We start from the raw sequence: 22,869 nt of genomic DNA on the forward strand, positions 1-22,869 counted from the left end.
TGAGAAACTGACAGAAGGCTAAACAGAACAAAACATGAACCAACAACTGGGCTATTTTATTGCTCCTTTTTAGTACCAGCAAGTGTAGTGATATAAAAACTACCATAAAATCAATTACTTTTATTCTTTTTACAAATTATTTTAATTCTCCTCCCATAATATGTCTATATGAAATAATTGCTTTGTAATTACCGACATGATTAAATGTTAAATAAATGTAAAATCTTCAGTTTGGCAGCCTTATATGCCTAGAAGGCTCAGTTTCATTACTTCTTTTTAAGTACTTCACAGTATATCGCTTAGTATTTTCAACGCAGACAGAGATTTCACCATGCCATGTTAATAAATGTTGCATAAGGAGCCAGTTGCTACAATGGCTCCTGATTATACATTCAAAACTACAGACAGACCACACTTATCATAGTTGGTACTGAAAGTGCCAATATGTGGGCTGCTAATACCAATACTGTAGATTTTTGGATGCTAATCAAGGAAAGTGATCCCATTAGACTGTATCAGATTTGCTTTTGCTCTTAGACCAAATTAAAGTTTAGTTCGTAATAGTGAAAATACTTCTCATCAGGAAAATGGCAAGCATTGTCACATCCTTTTCAGAGTATTTTTTTAACAGTTTTTTTTTAATATATTTTTTTAATTTTTTATTTATTTATGATAGTCACAGAGAGAGAGAGAGAGAGAGAGAGGCAGAGACACAGGCAGAGGGAGAAGCAGGCTCCATGCACCGGGAGCCTGATGTGGGATTCGATCCCGGGTCTCCAGGATCGCGCCCTGGGCCAAAGGCAGGCGCCAAACCGCTGCGCCACCCAGGGATCCCCTTTTCAGAGTATTTACTGCATTTTTCTTTGCTCAGAGTTCTATACCATCTTTTGTTATATTCTTTAATCCACTAATATCTTAACAATGTGACATTTTAACAAAATTTTTACTTAAAAACATAAGACATCCAATGTCCTTAAGGTGGGAGCCTATACTTCTAGCTCTGATCTAATGATATTTCTCTAAAGAAATATTATCTGCTTAGAATTTGCCAATTAGGAGACTAACTGCTGTTTAAACTTTAGACAGAAAATCTCAAAAACATATCCCTTCCACATTAAAATGTTCCTTTAACAAGTGGAGACTGATACATGGAAGTGTACATATATTTAGTATTAAAGTTCCTGCTACTCAAAGTTAAAGACAGCCCTGTTCGGGTAAATGACAGCATTTGCCCTTCAGCTTGATAGACCTCAAGCACACTGTATTTCTACAGAATGCCATCTCTTTTAAAGAAGCAAAATAAAGCCATCTGCCCCTGAACTCTTAAAATAAACTTGGCTTCAAGTTCTTTTTTGCAATTATTTTTTTATGACTGTTCTAATAAAAGAGTTAAAGAACTTGATTTTCTTCATCAGCGGGAGAATGAATATAGTAAAAAGTGTGCCTGCCTGTTCAAATCTTCTCTCTGAAGGCTTGGGGCTGCAGTGGCTCTCTAAGGAAATGTCACAGTGGCCAAAAGACAGGGGCAGAGAGGATTTAGAACAAAAGGGGCAGCGCCATGGAAAGTGCTTTATGATCTTACAGCACCCAATGGAGGCAGGTGTGATTATTCTTGTTTTACAAATGACTTCAGAGCTCAGAGATTAAGTGACCTATCAGAATTCCCACAGCTAATTGGTCAAAGAGCTGAGATTAATTTCAAGTTTGTTGTGTTTTTAAGTCAGAGCCTTTTCTGTGATACCACCTGTTCCAATCATCTTATTGGATCTCCTGAAAGATTGTGATTGCATATAGCATTCTCTTATGTACATACAAGAAAACTAACTTACAGAGTAAAACTTGGGTTAGCCAGAAGATTAAGGGAATCTGTGAATTTAATTTTCTGGGTAGCTGAAGGTTTCCTAAAAAACTTTTAGTTTCAATTTTTAATACCCTTGTTCTTGCTTTTTGGTAAGGGTAGTTATGCTTTAGGTATTTTTTTTAAAGACATTTTTCTTCCAGCCCTGATAATGAACTCATATTGGAAATCTTTTTTCCCAAATGGAAGGTCTTGGTTATTACTTATTTTCTTCCAGTTTTCCCTTTTCTCCTAAAAGCACACTCCAGAGGAAAAAAATTCTAGTTAATTAGAATTTCTGGTAATCACGTTTTAAAATTGTTTTGGTAAATGAAAATCAGGTGAAAGCTACTTCCTTGAATTTGAAATTGTTTCTTATTATAGGTTCTTCTTGATGCCAGTGTGTTCCCCTATGTTAGTATGCATTTGAAACTAATGGTCCAATACTCAAAGTGCTCAGATTGTTGATGACCCGGACACCATAAATCCACCAGAGCACTTTAGTGGGATGGTCCTTAATTACACAGTTTAGGCTTTGTATAATCATATGGTGCAAAAGAACAGCTGAGAACATTAAAATGCCAGGAGGCATTATAAATCATAGTGTTTTCTATAGTCTTTCTTTAACTCCTGTGTTTTGTTAAATTGAAAGTAAAAAGAATAATTTTAGTTGAATATCTATATTGTCATTTATAGCCATTAAAACATACAATTATGCAATGCTATTAAAAGATCATCTTTATTATTTACCTCCAACTCTAATAGAAATTGCAGTTATTTTTTGAACTTTAAATATAGGAATCATTTTTGTCAGTGAAACAAAATTAAAATGATCTCTAAATAAAAAGGCTATTTCTTAATGAAATATAATTTAGATAAATTGTAGTGCAATCCTATCTATCTAGAACTAACATGCACCTTAAAAGTTTTCTGTGGAGCTTTAGGTTTAAGGAGACACAATTTAAATTGTGGAATATTCAAATTGTTAAAATGGAGAAGAAATATATTTTAATGATGGTTTATTACTTCAAATGATATTTAAATAAGAATAAGGAAGACCGGGGATCCCTGGGTGGCGCAGCGGTTTAGCGCCTGCCTTTGGCCCAGGGCGCAATCCTGGAGACCCGGGATCGAGTCCCACTCGGGCTCCCGGCATGGAGCCTGCTTCTCCCTCTGCCTATGTCTCTGCCTCTCTCTCTCTCTCTGTGTGTGTGACTTTCATAAATAAATAAAAATTAAAAAAAAAAAAAGAATAAGGAAGACCACATTTGAAAACAAGACCAGCAAATGAGATTCATTTTCCTGGAGAATAAGGCAACTTTAAGTAGTAAGCTTCTGCAACTTGGCATAAAATGTGTAGCTTATTCTTGCTTTAGGGCTTTTAAGTCTCAAAAATCTAGCACCCATGTTGGCAGTGAAGAGCAAATTCTGGGTTAAGAAGTAATACCATCACCGTGAGCTGGCAATTCAGTAACATTCCAAATGCCCACAGGAATGATAGAAATCAATCTGAATAATGGTTTACTGAGCAAGAATTCTGTGTAAGGCTCTGGGGGTCATGGGGCAGGAAACCGTGCATTCTTGGTGAAGGGGAACGTGTATGCGAAGCAGTGGCATCCTTGGTTAATTGTCACCATTTCCTTCCAAATGTGATGATGTTCAGAAACATCATGTCCATAGCTTAAAACTGGTACTAGTGGTGTATTTACACCACAGAAATTGGCGAACACTATGAATCAGGGTTTTATGTTTTTGGAGAGCTGGTGTTAAACATTTACCAGCAAACCATAGATGTAAAGGTACCAAAGCAACAGAGCCTGAATAGGTATATGGAACAGCAACTGTTTCATTTTTATTGGGATTTAAGATCTGCCAAGCTAGGAATGGAAATCAAGTCAGAAAGGTTGGATGGTACCTAGATATGGAGGCTCTTACTGCTTCACTAAAGAGTTTTTTTTTTTTTTTCATTTATTATCCTTGTCCAAGATCTAGCAGAAAACAGATGGTACACTCAAAAAGGAGTGACTAAGGAAAGTTTTAAATAGCGACCATTTACAAGGCATGGGCAAGGTTAAGGCAGACTCACAGAGGATGACCGAACACCTCTGAGTTAGCTGCTGCAAGAAGCAAAAGCCAACAAGAAGCCAGGTGGTAAAGGATCCACTGAGGCAGTCCGTTCAAGTCTGATACTCAGAGTACAAAGAAAAGTGGAGAAGGGCAGGATGGATCTGGAAGGGTATAGAAAATATCCAGCACAATCCTACAGCAAGTGGGGATCACTAAATGTCTTACAATGGGAACTACGGGATCATTTCTATAATTCAGAAAAATGTATCAATCAGCTATGTGTTAGACAGACTGTGGAGAGGGAACATGATGGATATAGGGAAACTCATTAAGAAGCACTCACAATAGGTGAAATAAGAGGTGATGGAACTGGAATTGTGATAGTAAGAACAGAGAAGAGCCATATTTAGGAAACAATGGAGACTTACAAGTAGAGAGGTAACTTACATATAACCCTTGACTAGATGTAGAAATGGGGAGGGAAGAATTGAAAATAATATCAAGGTATTCAGCCTGTTTGACTTTGAGGATAGTGGTTGCCAAAACAAGATAGGGGGATGCAAAAGCAAGAGCTCACTTTGAAAGTGGGCTGAGTTTCCATTTGTGTGATTAGAGGGTTGGAAGAGAGAGAGGTTAGAGTATGCTTTCCTCTAGTTCTCTCTGCTAGGCCAGTTTTTGGTGCTTATTCCTCTGAAGAAGGCTATGGTATACTCTTGTACAGCCATAACTCATTCTGGATCCTAGATACCACTGCATCTCTTTGACCCTTTGGTGATGTGATTTTTAGGGTGAAAATCGCCAGCAGGCATTTGGAGTTTGGGAGTGAAGTTATAGAGAAGTTGGATGTTTTTCTCATGAGGGTATAGTATAGAAAACTTAAGATCTCAAGAGGCATAGAGAGAAAATGAAAGGGCTCAGTAGAGCCCAAGATGTACCACTACAAAACACAGTACAAGTTGAAGGTTAACTCTGCATCTTACTGAAGAGTAAGTCACTACCTCCACCATCTCCTTTGATAACTACTTGGTGATAGCGTCTGAATTTAGTTATATGTCAATACAAAGATGGAGCTAAAATGAATTATTATAGGGACATGCATTAGTAACTTAGTGTTGAAATGATCTCTGCATTATGAATGATAATAACTGAGATGAGGCAGAAAAGTAGATCTCTCCATGGAGGACAAATCAATAACAACTAGGTTTTATGGTCATTAGCACCCTAATGAAATTACTTACCATCTAACTCTCTTGGAGGATCTTGAACATTCAACACCTATCACCTCTTTCATGTTAACACCAGCCAGATGTGGCTAAGTACAATTTACAAAATGGAGATCATGAAAGATTCATCCACAATAAAAGAGAAATGTATTACAAGGGGGCAGGGAGAGGCAATGGAAAGCAAATAATAAAAGAAGATAAACTAAATCACTAGACATTGTGTACCACTTTCACATACATTATATCTTTAACCTAGAGTCATAGAAATGAAGGAGATATTTTCTTCCTGGTGTGCCCTTTAGCTCTTGGAGGTTGGCATGTGCCAGTCCAAACATGCCAAGTACCAGCATGCACTTAACCCAGACAAGACCCTTGAATCCTTGCTTATGTGATTCATTTCTCCAGACATTAAAGCCTTCTGTCATCTTCCCCCCCTTCCGTGATGAGATTCAACATATCCCAATCCCTCCATGCATAATGTACACTCTCCTTCTGTGGAACTTCATACTAATTAGCAATTCTGTTTTCTCTGAACTCCAAGTATGCTTTGGAGGAAGGGGCGAAGGAAGGTTTGACATTAATGATCTCCCCTTTTTTCTATTTTAAGCCACATTGGTCTCTCTGTTCCTCAAACCCATCAAGCTCCTTCAGATGTCCAGGGCTTGGCTTACAAAGTTCTTCCCTTGCACTCCTCCTGCTTCAGTAATTCTCATTTACCCTTGAGATTTTGATTGAAATGCTATTTCTTTAGGAAGGATTTCTCTTAGAATCCTCCATGTAATATTTTCTTCTGGCCTTGTGTACTTCTCTTTCACTGGAGTTAATACAGCCATACTTCCACATTTACTTGTGTGGTAATTGGATTAATGCTGTTACCCCCATCAGATGGCAAGCCATACATCAGAATTACTGGACCACATTTTGCTCCTCACTGTATCACCAGCTCAAAGAAAATGATCTGCACAGAGGTGGTGTTGTTGATATTTGCCAAATGACTGAAGTTGATAACTGTCGTGTTCTAAGCACTGTATCAAATGCTTTCTCACATATTCTCATTGCAAACCTATGGGTTCATATCATTCTTCCATTCTTTGATGAAAGAGCTTGGGGGTCAAATAAATTGAGTCTTTTAACCAAAATCATACAGTTAGTATGTAATAGAGTTGCAATCATACACAGACCCATCTCATCTGAGCTGTTTTCTTTCTGTTTTGTCATAGAATTTCCATAGATGATCACTTAATTATTTTCTGTCTTGTTTCTGTTCATTCTTTCTCCCCAGTGAGTCTTAAAATTCATTTGGGATGGAAGTAACATGATGTACACTTTTTTCATCCCCCACATCACCCTTCTAATGGCACTTGATATTCTACATGCATTTAATGAATACTTTTTGATTAATAACACTTCCCTGGCATTAATATCATAAAAGCGTCCCCAAATGAGTTCAACTTTCTGTAATAACCTCTCTCAAATAGTAATGCAGCACATCTCTGATATAATACAGGTTTATAATCTATTCATTTCCACCAAACTATATAGGAAATAATTTTGTAAAAAAATTTTAGAAAAAGCAGTATGACAAAATAGATAGGATATGAAAATCCCTTTCCTCTTTCATTCATTGACTATTTGCTAAGTGCATTTTCCATGCGCCAAGTGTTCTAGTTGCAAGGGATCCAAGTCTAAGTAAGTCATGGTCTTCCCTCACAGAGTTTCTGTTGGTGGTGTTATTAGAGAGATGAAAATAAATAATCCTAAATTAAGATAGCACATCCTATACTTGAAAACAAGCAAATGTGGGAAAATCAAGGACATTGTGACTAACTCAGCCAGGAGGAAAACGAGAGCAAGTACCTGGTCCTATATATTTATCGGCTCTAAAATACTGGACCAATTCTTTGCCTCAGATTTCTTTATCTTAAAAGTGAGGCTAATACCTACCAGAGCTGCTGTGTACTTCTCTCAGCACACTTAGAAAATGCTATTTATTGTCCTACAAGAGTTGCCAGATGTGACTAGCTTGGTGGTGGTACTTGCTGTATCCAAGAACTAAGAGTATAGGTATCTCTAATTACCTATACATGCAGTCACTTCTCAACTGGGACACTGATTAGGAAGATTAAATAAGACAATAAAAATGAAGTTCTTTGTAAATATTATTTATAGCTCCAAAAGAATTCATAGAATAATGAGGCAGTTAATACATATTCTTGATGTTCTCCTTCATGTGTATATGAAAATCTATCTGCTAGCTATAACAGGGTAGAGGCTATGTCTCCTTAAGGGTTACCCTATTTGGCTTGTCTGATGACCTATTGCTTTGTAATTGACCCTGCTGTCAAGAGGACTCTTGGTTATACTGCATTGGGTTCTAATCTAGTCCCAATCAGGAGTCTTGCAGTTTGGTCTAGAAGCAAGATGAAGAAGATGATGATGATACCAAGAATCAACAATAACAATGGTAGCTGCATGATTTACTGAGCACTTACAAGATGTTAACCATTGTTCTAACAGTTTTACAGGCCCCAACAGCTTTATTATATAACACTGGATCCCTCAAATTTGAAGCTTTTGCATCTGTTAGTTCTGACAATGTATTGAATTCAGTTCCTCTTTGAGGAATGGTAGCTCTGAACTAAATCTATTCTCTTTGGTCAGAATTACAACTTACAACTTATATGAATTACAACTTAGGGGCATTGTTATACTTCAGAGTGAGAAAAGAGAGTGGATACAGAACATAATATAGAAACAAACAAAAAAGGCTGTAATGTATTCATCTGTCTGCCTTTTCTTTTAAAGCATGTCAGCTGACTTAAGATTTCTTGAATGTCTGGACAAAAAGATCTCTTTTAGGGTCCACCACAAAGGTGAAAACCATGTGAACTACTGATTTCACAAACATCTAGTCTGAATTTTGTTGTCTCTTAAAATCCCTCCACTTGCCTCTCAATGAGCATCCTTGGAATGTAGACACCATACATTCAGAAATGTCAGATTTCAATAGAATACCACTTCTACTAATTGCTCCTATTTACAAAGTACTTACGTTGGTCCAGGAATTGTGCAAAGGGCTGTAAATGCATGATCTCATTGAACGAATCCAATAATTCCATAAGGCAGGTTCTATTATTAACTCTACTTTACAGATGAGGATACTAAGAGGTTCACTTAAATCACTCCAGACCACACAGCAAAGATGCAATTTTGGAAGTAATCCTTCCCAACTCTGAGTCCTGCCTAGTTATCCCCTCTCTTTGCCCTGCCTTGAGCTATACATTCTCTATCATTATGGTAGTGACTCACATTGTTCTGATGTATCACTTGCATGTCAGAAAGATCCCTTAAAGCAAAACAATCTATAAAAGCAAACTCAAGTAGTTTTTAATATTGCTAGCAGTTTTAAGTTCTTGTAAAAATCATTCAACACTTTTCATAAAATTCAGCAATCTAAACTCTGCAAATATCAAAGATAAAAACTTTTCTCAAAATTAATCATTTTACTTCTTTTTCTGTGTAACAGAAAGATGTTTTCCAGTTTTTAGAGACCTTCTAAATTTAGACAATGATGATATGACAATGTGAGATGGTAATGATTAGGATAATGCAATCTTTATGCATTTCTATTCATTAAAATTTTTTTAAATCGTAAATACACTTAAAAATGATGTTAATGGGGCACCTGGGTGGCTCAGTTGATTGAGCACCTTGATGCTCAGTTGGTTGACTCTTGATATAGGCTCAGGTCATGGTCTTGGGGTCATGGGACTGAGAATAGCGTTAGGCTCTGCACTCAGCACAGAGTCTGCCTGACACTGGCTCCCTTTCTCTCTTCCCCTCCTCCTGTTCTCTTTCTCTCTCTCTCTAAAATAAATAAATCTGGGGATCCCTGGGTGGCTCAGTGGTTTGGCGCCTGCCTTTGGCCCAGGGCGCAATCCTGGAGTCCCAGGATCGAGTCCCGCGTCGGGCTCTGGGCATGGAGCCTGCTTCTCCCTCCTCCTGTGTCTGCCTCTCTCACTCTCTCTATGTCTATCATAAAATAAATAAATAAATCTTTTAAAAAATAATAAAATAAAATAAATAAATCTTTTTAAAAAATGCTGTTAATAATGCCAATATCAATTTAAAGAATAATTCAATGATGATTGGTTAAATAAAAATACCAAGGTAGATTTTAAAGTTTAAATAATAAAATGCATCATCTTATTTTATATAAACCTTACTTTAATAATGGAATTACAGAATGTTTAGGGCCTGATGGGCTACAAGATGTAGTCTAGTCCAATCCTTTTGTTTTATAGCTGTAATTAAAGATGAAGGAACAGCCCAGTGCCTTAACAGTGCAGTTTCAGAATCAGACAGACCCAAATTCACATTCTTGCTCAGCCACTTACCAGCTCTAAAACTACCTGTCATTCAGTCACAGAGCCAGTTTTTTCATGTGCCCTGCCTAGAAAGCACGACTGCTATAAACTGAGAATTCAAAAAGACTCTCTCCTCTAAAATAGATGTGTATTCATTCATTCGACAAATATTTATCAATTATACACTAGTTGTGTAACCTTGGGCAAGTTACTTGTTTTGTGCCTTAGTTTCCTGCACTGTAAAGTGGGTATCCACATTATAGAGTTTTTGCAAGGATTAAATGAGTTAATACATATAAGGTGCATGGGATGGTTCCTGGCACAGTATGTTGGATATCATCATCACCATTCTCCTACTGCTACTACACTCTATATTAGGTAATATAGTGGGGCTCTGGGGATATAATTCAGGAATCCTGTGTAATATTTTCCTCCTAATTACTGAAGCATCGCTTTTGCATGGAATGAATCTCTTCCTCCAGTGTCCCTCCTGAGGGTAAAGCCTCTTGTAAGCTTCTTTACTATGGTTCTGTTTTGACAGTACTATCTATCCTTCATGCATGAAGAGGAAAATAGCTCACCAGCATTTGCCCACATACTCTGTTTTTCTTTCAAATGATTTTGAAGACGCTCAGGTTTTTTTTTTTTTTTTTTTTTTTTTTTAACCTGGTCTCCCAGGTGAGAAACGATGAGTTTGCGAGTATGTGAGGAGTTTGGCTGGGATTCCAGAGCCAAGTTGTCCCCAAAGGACGTAACAGAACTAACTAGTCCTTTGAGGGTTTTAAACCTTACATGTAGTCTTCACTACATAGAACCATAATGAGCTGAAAGAACAAGCAGAGAAATCCAGTTAATTGCCACTCCAGTGTTTTCAGTGGTTCTATCATGGTTGGATGAGTTACTATGGATTCCATCAGTGTTTTGGAAACTCTCAGGACATGGGCTGAAGTCCTATGTAACTATCACTCATGATCTTGACAATCAAAGAATTGTGAAGATGAAAAGAACTTTGAGTGATCGTACAGCTTCTCAGTCTTCCTTCTCACAAGCAAACATTACACTATCTCAGAGAAGTGGGAAGTTACATCTTTAAGACCTTGAGAGAAGGCTCTTTACAAAACTCATTTTGATAAACAAGTCTTACTATTGAAAACAAAAACAAACTTCTCTGTATGGAATCTTACACACGAAGTTAAAATGCCTCTGCTCAACAAAACCAGAAAACCATGCCACTGTTGCTTTTCTTTTGTAGCAGAACACCCTCAATTCCTGCCCACGTTCTGGGATATGTCATTTTCTTACCCTAGCCATCATTTTTCTATGAATGTTTCTTCCCAGCTTGTCACAAGTATTGTTTTAAGCTTCTTAAGGTCAGTTTAAGGTAAGATACTAGAGAGAAAGTCTGATTAGTCCTTAGGTGTCTGGGAAACCCAGCTTAAATTTCCCTGCATGATATATTTTAATTGATACATCCCAGATCCTTGCTCTCCTTAGTAACCCAAGAGCTAGAATGCTGAGTCACTGTCATATTACCTGTTCTGTCACCATGGGCCAGGAAGTAGGCTTGGTGCAAGCAGGGAGCCTCAGGTCTCATCCCAAATTTAGCCTTACCCTAGACGTATGACCTTACATAAATGCAACTTACGGTAGGATAAAGAAAGTTGCAACCCTTCTTCTTTTACAATGGAACCCTAGAAATGTATTAAGTGACTTGTCCAAGGTCACACTGAACTGTCCATGCCTGTGGTCCCTTAGTTATTGAAAAAAAAAGGAGAGAAAGAATGATACTTGATGTCCCAGAATGATACAGGTCAAATGAAATACATATTTAAGGACTCTGCAAAATGTTCTAAAACACAAGGCATTATTCACCTTCTTTGTCAATGAAGCCCATCTTTATGCAGCATGTGCTATTATAGGTTTCTTATAACTGACTTTCATTCTGTTTCTAGATTCCTCTTCTGCTTGCTCAAGGCACTGAATTCTAAGCAACGTAGAGGAGTCTCCCCTCCTGGGTAGTAACCATCCCACTCATTTGTGTTCAGTGAGATTAGATTTAAAATTGTCTCCTGTCAAACACTGTGTTCCAGGTGAAAGCCTGTTTTGTGAATTCACCATAAGGTTTTTAAAAGTCTTTGCTGATGGCCAAAATCTGAATCAAGGCTCCTACTACTGTACTTTCGTAGCTCACTCTTTTCGCCATCACAGCACATTTTATTGCACTTGTCATTCCTTCTGTAACTCCTAATGGACTTTAACTTAGCCAATGTCTTTTAGAGCAGGGTTTCTCAAAACTTTGATACTATTAACACTGAACCAAATAATTGTGGTGAGGGGACTGTCCTATGCATATTAGGATGTTTATCAGCATCCCTGGCTTCTATCCACTAAATGCCAGTATTATCGTCTACCTTAGTTGTCACAACTGGCAGAAATGTCTCCAAATATTGCCAAGTTTCTCCGGGGCAGGTGGGGGGGGGCAGCAAAATCACCCCTAGTTGAAAACCCCTGTGTATGATCCAGCAGAGTGCCTTTTTCACTCCATAAATATTTGTAGAAGAATACATGACTGATGGAAACAAAATGCTTCTGATGGATTTAATGTACAAGCTGCAGAAAAATCAAGCTAATTTCTTTTGGTTTTAGTACCTCCTATAACGTCTGGCACACAGCTGGAGCTCAGTATATATTCATTGGGAGAACAAGTGTTCCAAGACCATAAACAGCTTCCTGTATCCCAGGTAAAACTATTTCCCTCAAGAAGGCCCAGGTGAGGTGATAGGGAATTGTCATATTAGTGGGAGAAAATTTTTAAAACAAAAAATGTTCTTAGCTATGGGATTAGAACCAGAAAAAATACCTTGTGGAAAAGAGCATCATGGCTACGTTCCCCAAACCTTTAGCTCTCCATCCAAACCTTTAGCTCTCCATCCAATTGTGGCATTTAGGGGAGAAATACAATTCTTTCAGGTGGTAATGCTAGAAACATCTAGCATTCCTGCATCCTTCAAAAGTCCTCAGTTAGGGACATGAAGCACTGGGAGGGTTGCAGGATATCTACAGGACAGCTAGAAGGTCACACATTCAGTCATTAGTGTCAGAGCTGGGAAATGAGCCTGTGCCTTCCTGACTCCCTGTACAGTACTTGATTACAGTGATTATTATGGATGCAAATTAAGACTTATTACTATTGTGAAATAACAATGCAGGTTAATGATATTCTTTATTGCCATGCTAACATTTTTTCTAGAGGGGAAAATTATAGGCATGAAACCAATTAAGCAACCTTTCTTTCTTTGCAAAGCTTTTTAGTGTTCCTAAATGAAGATTCTCTCTTTGTGCTTACTGCTTAATAGTGCAAACTGATTTTTTGTCTCCTAGGTCTTAGTGAGATGGATGCTGATACTGGTGCTGTCTTTCTTTCCTGTATGAATTGAAAATGACTATGCTAATACATTATCTCACAAAGGGCAGGCCTAAATAGGAAGAGCAAATATTTTGAAATGAATATTTAATGAGCATTCTCCTATAGAGGTTAGGCATTGTGGAAATGCCTCCTTTGGAAATCTTTGTGAGCCAAACTCTTGCAATTGCCCTTTCCTGGACACCACTGAGGGACAGCTCTCCTCTCATGATTGAAATGGTGGCTCCAGAAAACAATGCAGATTAATTTACGTATCTCTGAAACTTTATGTAGTTGTCCTTCATTCTCAGTTCTACAAAATACAAAAACCTTTCGTGTAGAAGGATGTCATGTCACATGTATATTGTTATTGTAACTATGGTAACCAAAAAATGCCACCAGTGTGTTTGTTTCATACACAAATGAGGGGACAGCTGTGGAATCCACATGTCTGCCAGTGGTATAATGGATATGAGGTAGGATGGCCTGGGTCAGAAAATTACAGCTCATTTGTATTAATCAGAGCTTTCAAATAACATTCCAAACCCTTTGCCATAAGCAGTGTAAATGGAAGGCAATAAGCCACTGTAAAAGCACTTTCATTCCATAGCTTTCAAAACAAAGTGTTGTAAGTAGATGCAGAAGCATCTTGGGAGAGGACTCTCTCGTCCGCGTTGATGGAACTTCGGTGCGTATCACTGAAAGTTAAAGTTTAGTTTCTTTGCCTGTCAGGGATGATTTTCACTCCAGTAAGTATAATGGTTCCATCTGAGTTACGTGTTTGTTGGTTATGGTACTGGAAGCACAGCTTTCACAAACCCTGTAGCAGTTTCACTGAGTAAGTTATCCTTCTAAACTCTATTCTCTCAACACGGTCATGTTACAAATGAGAACACTGAGGACTGGCAGGGTCATGAAACGTCTAAGAAAACCCAGCTAGGACTAGATGGTAGCTTGCTTACCAACCAAATAATGAATACAATTGCTAATAACATCCTACCTTTGCTAGACCTTTTAAAAACATCCAAAAAGTAAAAAATAATAGGTAATCCAAATGTTTCTCTTTAAAAAAGTTTAACATCAAATAGTATATATTTTAATTATTGAATAATATGCATAACAGTTCTATATGTGCCATAAGTCTGAAAACATATACTATATTATTTTCTGATGTATTGTAAATGCAATGTCAACTATGTATTATGCATGCATTTGTCTATGTTTTAAGACTGGGAGGCTATCCCCTGTAATATATCTGTAAAGTAGGCAGACGGTAATATGCTAAAACAAAAAATTTAAAAAACAAACTTCAGTTAAGAAGATCTGAAGAGCGAATTGTTCCCTTGGATAGTAACTACTGAATTTTACAGATAGGGTTCAGCTTTTGTCTACATTCTATACTTTAAACCCAAAACAAGAGAGGATACATGTTTTCCTGACTTCATCTGTATAATTATATATTCACCCTGAATAAAATATTAATCAAAGCTCTATTCATGAGTCAAAGAAACTTCCATTGTTCCCAGAAACCAAAATATGATTCTAAAATGGAATTTGCTTTATCTCCAGATTGGCTTAACCCCAAATAGATATTCAGCATAATAATTTTGAAAAATTAAATATAATATTTAAGCAACCTTACATTAGTGTTCAAGTGAATCATTCAAAGAACTATTATTTTGTAGCTTAAAATAAATTTTAAGAAAGCATTATGAAAGTCTAGTAAAAAGTGACATGCAGATCCTATAATTTACTATATTTTATTTGTGGGGTATGGCTTATTTATGGTGGCATAAAAAGCCCACCATTCTGTTTATTTATAGTCATACTCAACTGGCTTGGAAAATAGCAATATAACTCTGTAGAGGCAGATTTTCTTTAGTACCTACCAGTTTGTTCCCTTGAGTGCCACTGCTTTAGGATATGTGGTAATTGCTCTAGCAATTCAGGTCAAGAAGCTAGCTTTAGCAGGGACTAACCAGAGAGAGAGATCAATGGTTGAGTTTTCCTTGCTTTTTTTGAATTCCAGACACTCTCAATAGCTAGGTGTAGTATTGTTCAGGGTCAGAGTCTGCAGTTAGATCTGGTCTAAGATTTTATTTAGCACAGTGATTTTTTTTTTAAACAATAAGTATTTTATTACTTTCATTTACCAAGGAATAAGCTCTAATCATCCCTTTTATTAGAATTGCAGAATAAAGATTTCACACAGGCAGGATTATAACTAAAATAGGTTCTCACAAATGTAAGGCTGTGGTCATTTTAAAGTTACCTGGTTTGTTTCAAAAATATCTAGATACTTTACAGTAAAATGGCTTATAGCCTAGTTTAGAAAAGTCAACTATTTTATAGTTAACCCTCAAGTCCATAATGAGGACAGAATCTTGGGCTTAAGTCACATAAGTGTTTATTATGATTTGTTACTTTCTGACCTCTTGATAGCTTTAAGACACAAAATGTAATCTTAGCTATAACATTTTCTTATTTAAACTGGACTCAATTCATGTTTCCCCTCCTGGGAAAATTCTGCCTTATGTGTAAAAGTCACTGAACCAGCAAAAATAACTTAAAGGAAACACGTAAAATAGCAGACTAACATCTGTTGTGCACCCCTCCCCTGCAAACACCAAGCCCTCAAAACAATGTTGTCTTGGCAGGGTGGGGGTGGGGGGGGCGTATTTTAATGTCCCTTTCAGTGAATATATAGAATACAGGGGCAAGCACTGTTTAGTGAATAGGTTCTTTTTCCCTTCAACAGTGTTTCTGACTGACAAAAGAGGGCAAGGGGACTGGCTTGTCAGTAGGTATAATCCCAGGGCTCACGTGCAGCCCACACTGCCAGCCCTTTGTTCAGTGGTCACACTGCTCCAGGAGGTGAGCAATGCGGTGGTCTATTAGCTAATATTAGACAAGGCAGAAATTTCCCTAGTTTGCCGTCCAGTGCATGACTACCTCTCACTCATTGTGAAAACCTCTCAGGTTGACTAGGAACATGATGGTTTCATCACCTTCAGGTCTACGAGTTTGATGCCTTAACAAGCAAAATAATTTTGATTGAACAGCAAACATTCTTCATGTCAGCCAACTACAATTATCTTTTCCTATTTGTCCATCTGAAGATGGAGAGCAAATGTGAGCAGGAGGTAAAATTACTAAAATAAAAAGAAAAGAAACTCTAAAAGTTGGAAGGTCAATTCAGTAATCACCTCAAACCACCAGAAATGGACTAAAGTCACTGCCTGCTTCACATAAACATTTTCCTCACTATCCAGCTCAGAACATCCAGCTTGAATGTTGCACAAAAATACTCCGCCAGGTAAAGAGCAAGTAGTACTTTGAGCTTTCAACACAATAGTACTCAGAGAATTTGGCTCTTGAATAAAGGTGTCAGCAAGCCATGGAATTCCTAAACAGAAAAACTCACACTGCGCCTTTATTCCATTTTCTTAAGGTCTATTGTTAACTAAAGACTCCTTGTCTTTTCAAATTCCTTCGTGTGAAAGGATGAGGCCAGACATCTGCCAGGATTCGCTCACATTTGCATGCAAATCAGAGACTTCGGGACACACATGGCCAAGGAGCCAACAACACCACTTTTACTCTAGACTTAACACTGATCAAAGTGTCTTCCTGAACTTTCAACGTCTCTAGTCCTAGCTCTTCATAATGAAGTAATGAGCATATCTGAGTAATATTATTTAGACTGGCGGCAAAGCGTACTGCAAACAGAACAACATATTGTCTTTCAGAAAATCCTACCAGCGAAAGCCCAAGTCAGCAATACCTGTTTCCCTCACTGAATCTCCCTTTTCATTATGCAGATCTGGAAATGAAAATGCTAATGGTGACATACAATTTAGGAAAGGATCCATTTTCTTGGACTCTTGGCCTTTGCCCGTGTAGTTCAAATGCCTCAAAACTAGTCATACCCGGTCGTTCACTCATTCATTCACTCACTCATTCATTCATTCATTCAGTACCGCCAGGCACTGTACTTAGCCCTGTGGCTACAGCGGTGAACCCATCAGGCAAGATCCCTTTCTCCCGGAACAGGGACCACCGCCGCGTCTCCCACTCCGCGTATCCACCTCGACTCCCTCGCAAGGGTCCCGGGACGGGTTTTCCACCAGTCCTGAGTGCCGGGTCCGCTCCCGTGGCCGGATCTCTCTACACCACCCCGGCCTCCCAAGGCAGGGACTGGTACCGCGGGAGGCGGTGGCGGCAGGGCCCTGGGAACCGCCGCGTCGGGGGCTGCCCACACCCCTCTCCACGCTGCACAAAGGACACTCGCTGGCAAACTTTCCTTGCTCCGACCCCGACCGAGCGGGGTGGGTTCCACCCAGCACCGGGTGGGTTCCTGGAGCGGATGGAGGCTTTCCTGACATCTGAGCACCCCTTGGCAGCCCCCTGAGGCTGCTACTCCTGGACTCAAAACGTGTAGGGTGAGAGGTCTTTCCCCCATTTACACTGCCCGACAATTGAGTAGGTTCTCCCGAATGCTCTGACTTCATCCCACCCAATGCTCTGTGAATTTCGTCCCTTGCCCCTTTCTTGATCAGCCAGGCCACAGCCAAGCCCTCCTTCCTCTTAGCTCTTCCCACTCCCGGCCACCTTCCTCTCCCGTCTCCAGGTTCTCTCTCCAACTCCCCGGACCCCCTGGACGCGGTTCCCATCCCGGCAGCCCTCCTTCCTCTGGATGCCCGGGCGCCACCCTCCCCCGCCTTGGTGCCTGAAATTCCGCGGGCTCGCCTCCTGTCACTGCCCTTTGCCCATTTCTGTGTGGCCTTCAGTGCCAACTGTATCGCTGTACCCCACCACTGAGGGGCTTTGGGGGAGGGGGCTGGTGAGAGGGGAGGCAGAGGGTCACTAGAGTCCCGCTTCCCAGACTTGGCCGTTTCCCTGAGCTCCAGGAGCCGCGCCCCCTCGTCCCCCGCAGGCCCGCGATCTTACCCCGCGGTCCCCCAGACCCTCTCCGGCCCGCCACGCCGCCAAGTTTGCCTCGACTTCCCCAGCTGCCGCCCGAGCCTCCCGCCACCGCCCGGCTAGGCGAGCGCACTTACCCCGAGGCCCGGCTGGGGGGGGTGTGGGGTGCGCACGGACCCGCGGCGGCAGCAGCAGGAGGAGGAGGAGGAGGAGGACAGCGGGCTGAGCGGCGCCTCCCTCCCAGCCCGCAGCGCGCGCTGCCTCCTCGGGGGGCCCCCAGCAGAGCACCCAGACTGGAGGCGAGGCAGCGACAGGAGCAACAGCTGCTGCGCGGGCCTGGGCTCAACCCGACTCTCGGGGGTTGGGGCAGAGGCGGGCAGGGCTGGGAAGGAGGGTAGAAGTAGGGTGCAGAGGGCGAGGCAGGGGGCGACCAGGTTCCGAGGAAGGCGCCCGGGGCAACTAGGGATGCCACCGCGCGGATTCCGCTGCCCGGGCCACTGCCACCGGCCCCTCTCCCCAGCCGGAGCCGGAGGGCGCTGCGGGCGCGGGCGCACGGGCCTCGCCTAGCTCGGCGGCTCGCTGCCGGCGCCCTCGGTGCGCCCCGCTTTGTGCTCCCCGCAGCCGGCGTGCACCTGGTGTAAGCAAAAGCGGTCAGCTGATGGGCTGCGCGCCGATTGGCTGCACCGCGGTCTCCTCCCCTCCCGCCCGACCCCCCCCGGCCTCCCCCTCCCGGCCTCCCGCCCCCGGCTCAGCCCCGTGCTGGGCACCATCTGTAGCCCGCCCAACAAAGGCGCGGCGCCGCGGGGCTCGGGTGGCCCGGGTGGCCCGGGGAGCCCGGGGAGCCCGGCCGCCCTGGGCCGCCGCCGCCGCCGCTGCAGGGAGCAGTGGGCCGCCGCTTTTTGTCTGGGGGACGGCAGGCTGCGGCTGGGTTAGGGAGGCAAAGCGTACTGCCGTTTCTTAGCAAAAGACATACTACCCCCCCACCCAAAAAAAGAAAGAAAGAAAAAAAAAAAAGCCCTTGATAGGAGGCCAGGCTAGGTACAATGGAGCCCAGTCTCTGCGCAACATAGAACTTGGGCTCAGAGGCTGATAATCAGACAAAATCCAACCAGAGGCAGAGCCAAGTTTCAGTATGAAATCTGACCTTCGCCTTGTAATGCATGGCGATTACTTGGAAGGCAGCTGTGCTCACCACCATACCACCAACGCCGCACTCATGGTGATTACCTGGGTTGTGTGTTTGCATTCCTAGGTGGCTATGGAACTGGCTGGTGCCCTTGTGCCCTTGTCCTGGGAAGTAGTATTTGCCCACTCTTAAATGAATGGTGAAGCCACTCCTCATTTAGGGAGGCTTCAGGAAGACAATTCGGAAACTTCTTAATTACAGCTTTCTGATTTGTTTGGTGTCCAAGTGTGTTCAGATAGCCCGAAGATTAGGGATGTAATCTATTGAAAGTGGGGTTGAGAGCAAAAGGTGGAAGTGGGTTTTTGGACACTGCACCTGAACCTAAATCTCAACTTCTAGTGACCAGCTTAGAACCAGGCTGGTGAGAAGCCTTTGGTACTTGTCACTGGGGAATCTGCTAGACAATTATTAACCCCTTACTACAGAGCAACTTCAGGCCACAATGTGGTGACATTTCCTCATGATGTCCAAGCTTGGAACTTTTGGAGAATTTGGAAGGATACATTATTACAGAATCATCTTTTGAATTCCTTAAAGACATAGTGTAAATTTAATAAGAATAATCTATCCTGGTCTCTTTAGCATTTCTTGATGTCCTTCATAGATGTCTGATAAATACTGATGCTAATAATGTCCATCTCCTTTATGCTATCTTGAAACTATCATGGAGATACCAGTGGGTCACAGTGCACCTTAGAAAGCTCTAGGGAAAGGAGACATTAGGATTTAGGGTAGAAGGTAGGTGAAGAATAGAATAGCTATGTAAAAAGGCCCAATGCAACTAGGGTAAGAGGGTAGTGCCTATAAATTAATAAGATTTAAGAACATTCTAAGCAAGTGGAGTTGAGCCTTTCCCAAGATTCATGCTTTTGTCTCTTCTCCCCTATCTCATACTGATTATACGCAAATTAGAATTTGTCTGAAAGAAGGCAGGCCTCTGGTAAAAATATAGAACTTGAATGATCTGGGAAAGATAGAACACAGGTTTCTTGGGGAGTCCCCTTTAGGTTTTCCAGCCTGTCTTTCTGGGAATGGAGGGGAATTGATGCTGTATCCTGCATAGTGTTATAGTGGGGCTTTACAGAGCTATGTCCTAGGCGACAGTTGAAGCAATTAATGGTGGTGGGGAATTCTCTTCTTAGGAGGCAAGATTGATAATGGCCTCCAGGTTTTGGAAGAGATTTCATGAGAATGGTATAAAGTCCAGCCAAGAAGAAACTAAATCAGGCACCAGTGTATGAGGCCAACACTGCTTTAAATCCCAGTACTGCAGCTTATGAGATGTGTCCCTCTGGTGGAGCCTTAGTTTCCTTGGCTGTAAAGTGGGGGTAATAACTACCAATCCCAAAGGTTTGTGCTGATGGAAGGAGTGAGCACATAAAATGCTTATAGCAGTTCTTGGTATATAGTAAGCAATCAATAAATGTAAGCAGTAGGCATTATTAGCCAGGTAATGAAGACTAAAGCCAAATATCGGATTAGACAGTTGGAATAATCAATTCATAAAACTGATACGGGTGACAGGATTTCTTAAAGGCATTAGCACCCGCCAATGAGAGAAATAGACTTTTCTCTCAACTATTCATTTCTTTTAAAATCAGCATATCATTTATTTAAACTTATTTCCCTCTTCCCCAAGGCAAGAGTAAGAATGGAAGTTCTGCCTAATTCTACTTGACCAGTGCATTTATTTGGCTCCAGACAGAAGTATTATCATTGGGAGGAAATGCATCTGTCAGAGATGGGGAGTGGGCTTGGACAGGGCAATGGGGATTGTTTTGTGTTAGAAAAATTGCTGTGAGACAGAAAAGGATAAAATAGGCATCACAATTACAGAGGAATCTGAAATTTGGTCTAGTGGTTGGAAATTTAATAAATTACCTGAACGGCTAACTGGTCAGATTTTAGAAACTGCCATTCAGTGACTCTATAAAAGGATTTCAGGATATAGTTTAAAAGCCCCTTGTTATTAGGATGAATGAAGAGGAAACACCCAGTCAATGGACCAGGACAACTAAACCAAACTCACTTGTTTGTTTTTTAGAAGTCCATCTGAATTGCTCCTAGAGTGTTCTCCCAGTCCTGGGGTCCTAAATTTATTAGTGGAAAAGGACTTTATCTCAATACTTTTTATTTTGGGCATCGTAGAAGACCTTGGAGGCTTTGGAGGACAATGGAAATAGACAGAAGGGCCTAAGGGTGGGTTCCCAAGAGAGCCAGATCTTACTACTGATGTAAGGAGGTGTTCTTGCCTCTGGAGCTGGCCATGTTGAGACATTACAAATCCCTCAGGGCTCCCCCAACATCCCCTTGAGATTCTTTAGCTTTGGTTTGAAGAAACATTATAATTGGTATTAGCCTAATTGTACTGATCTCTGTGGTAAATGAAGGGGAGAAAAAGAAAGATAAAACTTTAGATGGTGATCATACTAGAATAATCTTTAAAGGAACATTTGTATTTTGAGAATAAAATTATAATATACCATTTAAAACTACAATTTTTAAAAGTTGAAAGTATGTCTTTCTCCAATTGAAATATTAATAGAGTGCTGGTAGTCAGTGTTCTTCCTAGCCTAAGAATTAATATTACGGTTTTAAAACAAACACCACCAAGCTTTTAGAGGATAACGACTTCACAGCTCATAATTACGTGACTATTGTGAGTATTGTTAAATTTCATGTGCTGTTGTTTTTCTAAAAATTTTTTTGAATTAGAGTGAGAGAGAAGAGAAAGTAGGCAGAGGGGCAGAGAGAGAGAGAGAGAGAGAGAGAATCCTAAGCAGAGCCTACCTCAGCTTGATCCCAGGACCCTGAGATCAGGACCTGAGCTGAAATCAAGAATTAGATGCTTGTGGGAACCCTGGGTGGCGCAGCGGTTTGGCGCCTGCCTTTGGCCCAGGGCGCGATCCTGGAGACCCGGGATCGAATCCCACGTCGGGCTCCTGGTGCATGGAGCCTGCTTCTCCCTCTGCCTGTGTCTCTGCCTCTCTCTCTCTCTCTCTCTCTCTCTCTCTGTGTGTGACTATCATAAATAAATAAAAATTAAAAAAAAAAAAAAAAAAGAATTAGATGCTTGACCAGCTGAGTCACCCAGGTGCCCCTGTTTCTCCAAAAATTTTTGATAATTGAGTAGGTTTACTACATTTACTACTAAATTACTATGTAATTTCTTTTTTTAATAGTTCTTTTTTAAAATTATTTATTTATTTATTCATGAGAAACACACAGAGAGAGAGAGAGGCAGAGACACCACCAGAGGGAGAAGCAGGCTCCATGCAGGGAGCCTGACATGGGACTCAATCCTGGGTATCCAGGATCACACCCTGGGCTGAAGGTGGCACTAAACCACTGGACCACCAGGGCTGCCCCATATATGTAATTTCTATTCCAGTTTTGTTCTGCATACCAAGTCATTCCACACAAAATCATTCCAAAACAACAAAAAATTGAGGTTTCTGTAATTTAAATTATTTTAAGTCTAATAATTTGGCATGGAATTAAGGTGACCAACAATCTTAATTTGCCTGGGACTGTCCAGGACTTAGTCCTAAAAGTCTCATATCTCAGGAAACACCTCAGTCCAGGTGGACCAAGATGGCTTTTTGTCCTAAACAGAACTCACATTAGTAAGTATATGGTTCTATTATAATTTTGGTTGAATTATAACCTTGCAGATACAACAAATGGGATGTCTGATGGGATCAAGAATCCGGTTTTCACTTGCAGAACTTAATTGCTGTAGAGCCCTTGACAACGATCTAATTCAACCTCCTCATTTCATAAGGAAATGAAGCCCTACAGGAACTCAGCCAGTCTGTTTGTTGACAAAGCCTACACTAAGAAGCTAGACTATATACTATTTG

General features: G+C 40.8%; 1 protein-coding gene and 1 long non-coding RNA gene across 30 annotated transcripts in view; one reads left to right on the forward strand and one right to left on the reverse strand.

Moving 5' to 3' along the window:
• Nucleotides 1-18,431, reverse strand: part of LRRN1 (leucine rich repeat neuronal 1) — a 36,015-nt gene extending 17,584 nt beyond the window's left edge. Inside the window, exon 1 of one of the 3 annotated variants that reach the window (XM_072785314.1) lies at nt 17,958-18,431. The gene's annotated coding sequence lies outside the window, so the exon portion shown is untranslated. Of the gene's footprint in view, nt 1-5,142; nt 5,160-17,847; nt 17,920-17,957 lie in introns of those variants that run through there. The other 2 variants (XM_072785315.1, XM_072785316.1) reach the window with 2 other exon arrangements.
• LOC140609928 (uncharacterized) overlaps nt 1-22,869 on the forward strand; it is a 618,500-nt gene that overhangs the window by 398,959 nt on the left and 196,672 nt on the right. The gene's annotated exons all lie outside the window — the stretch shown is intronic.

This window comes from Canis lupus, chromosome 19, assembly GCF_048164855.1.
Source record: "Canis lupus baileyi chromosome 19, mCanLup2.hap1, whole genome shotgun sequence".
Taxonomy (NCBI): domain Eukaryota; kingdom Metazoa; phylum Chordata; class Mammalia; order Carnivora; family Canidae; genus Canis; species Canis lupus.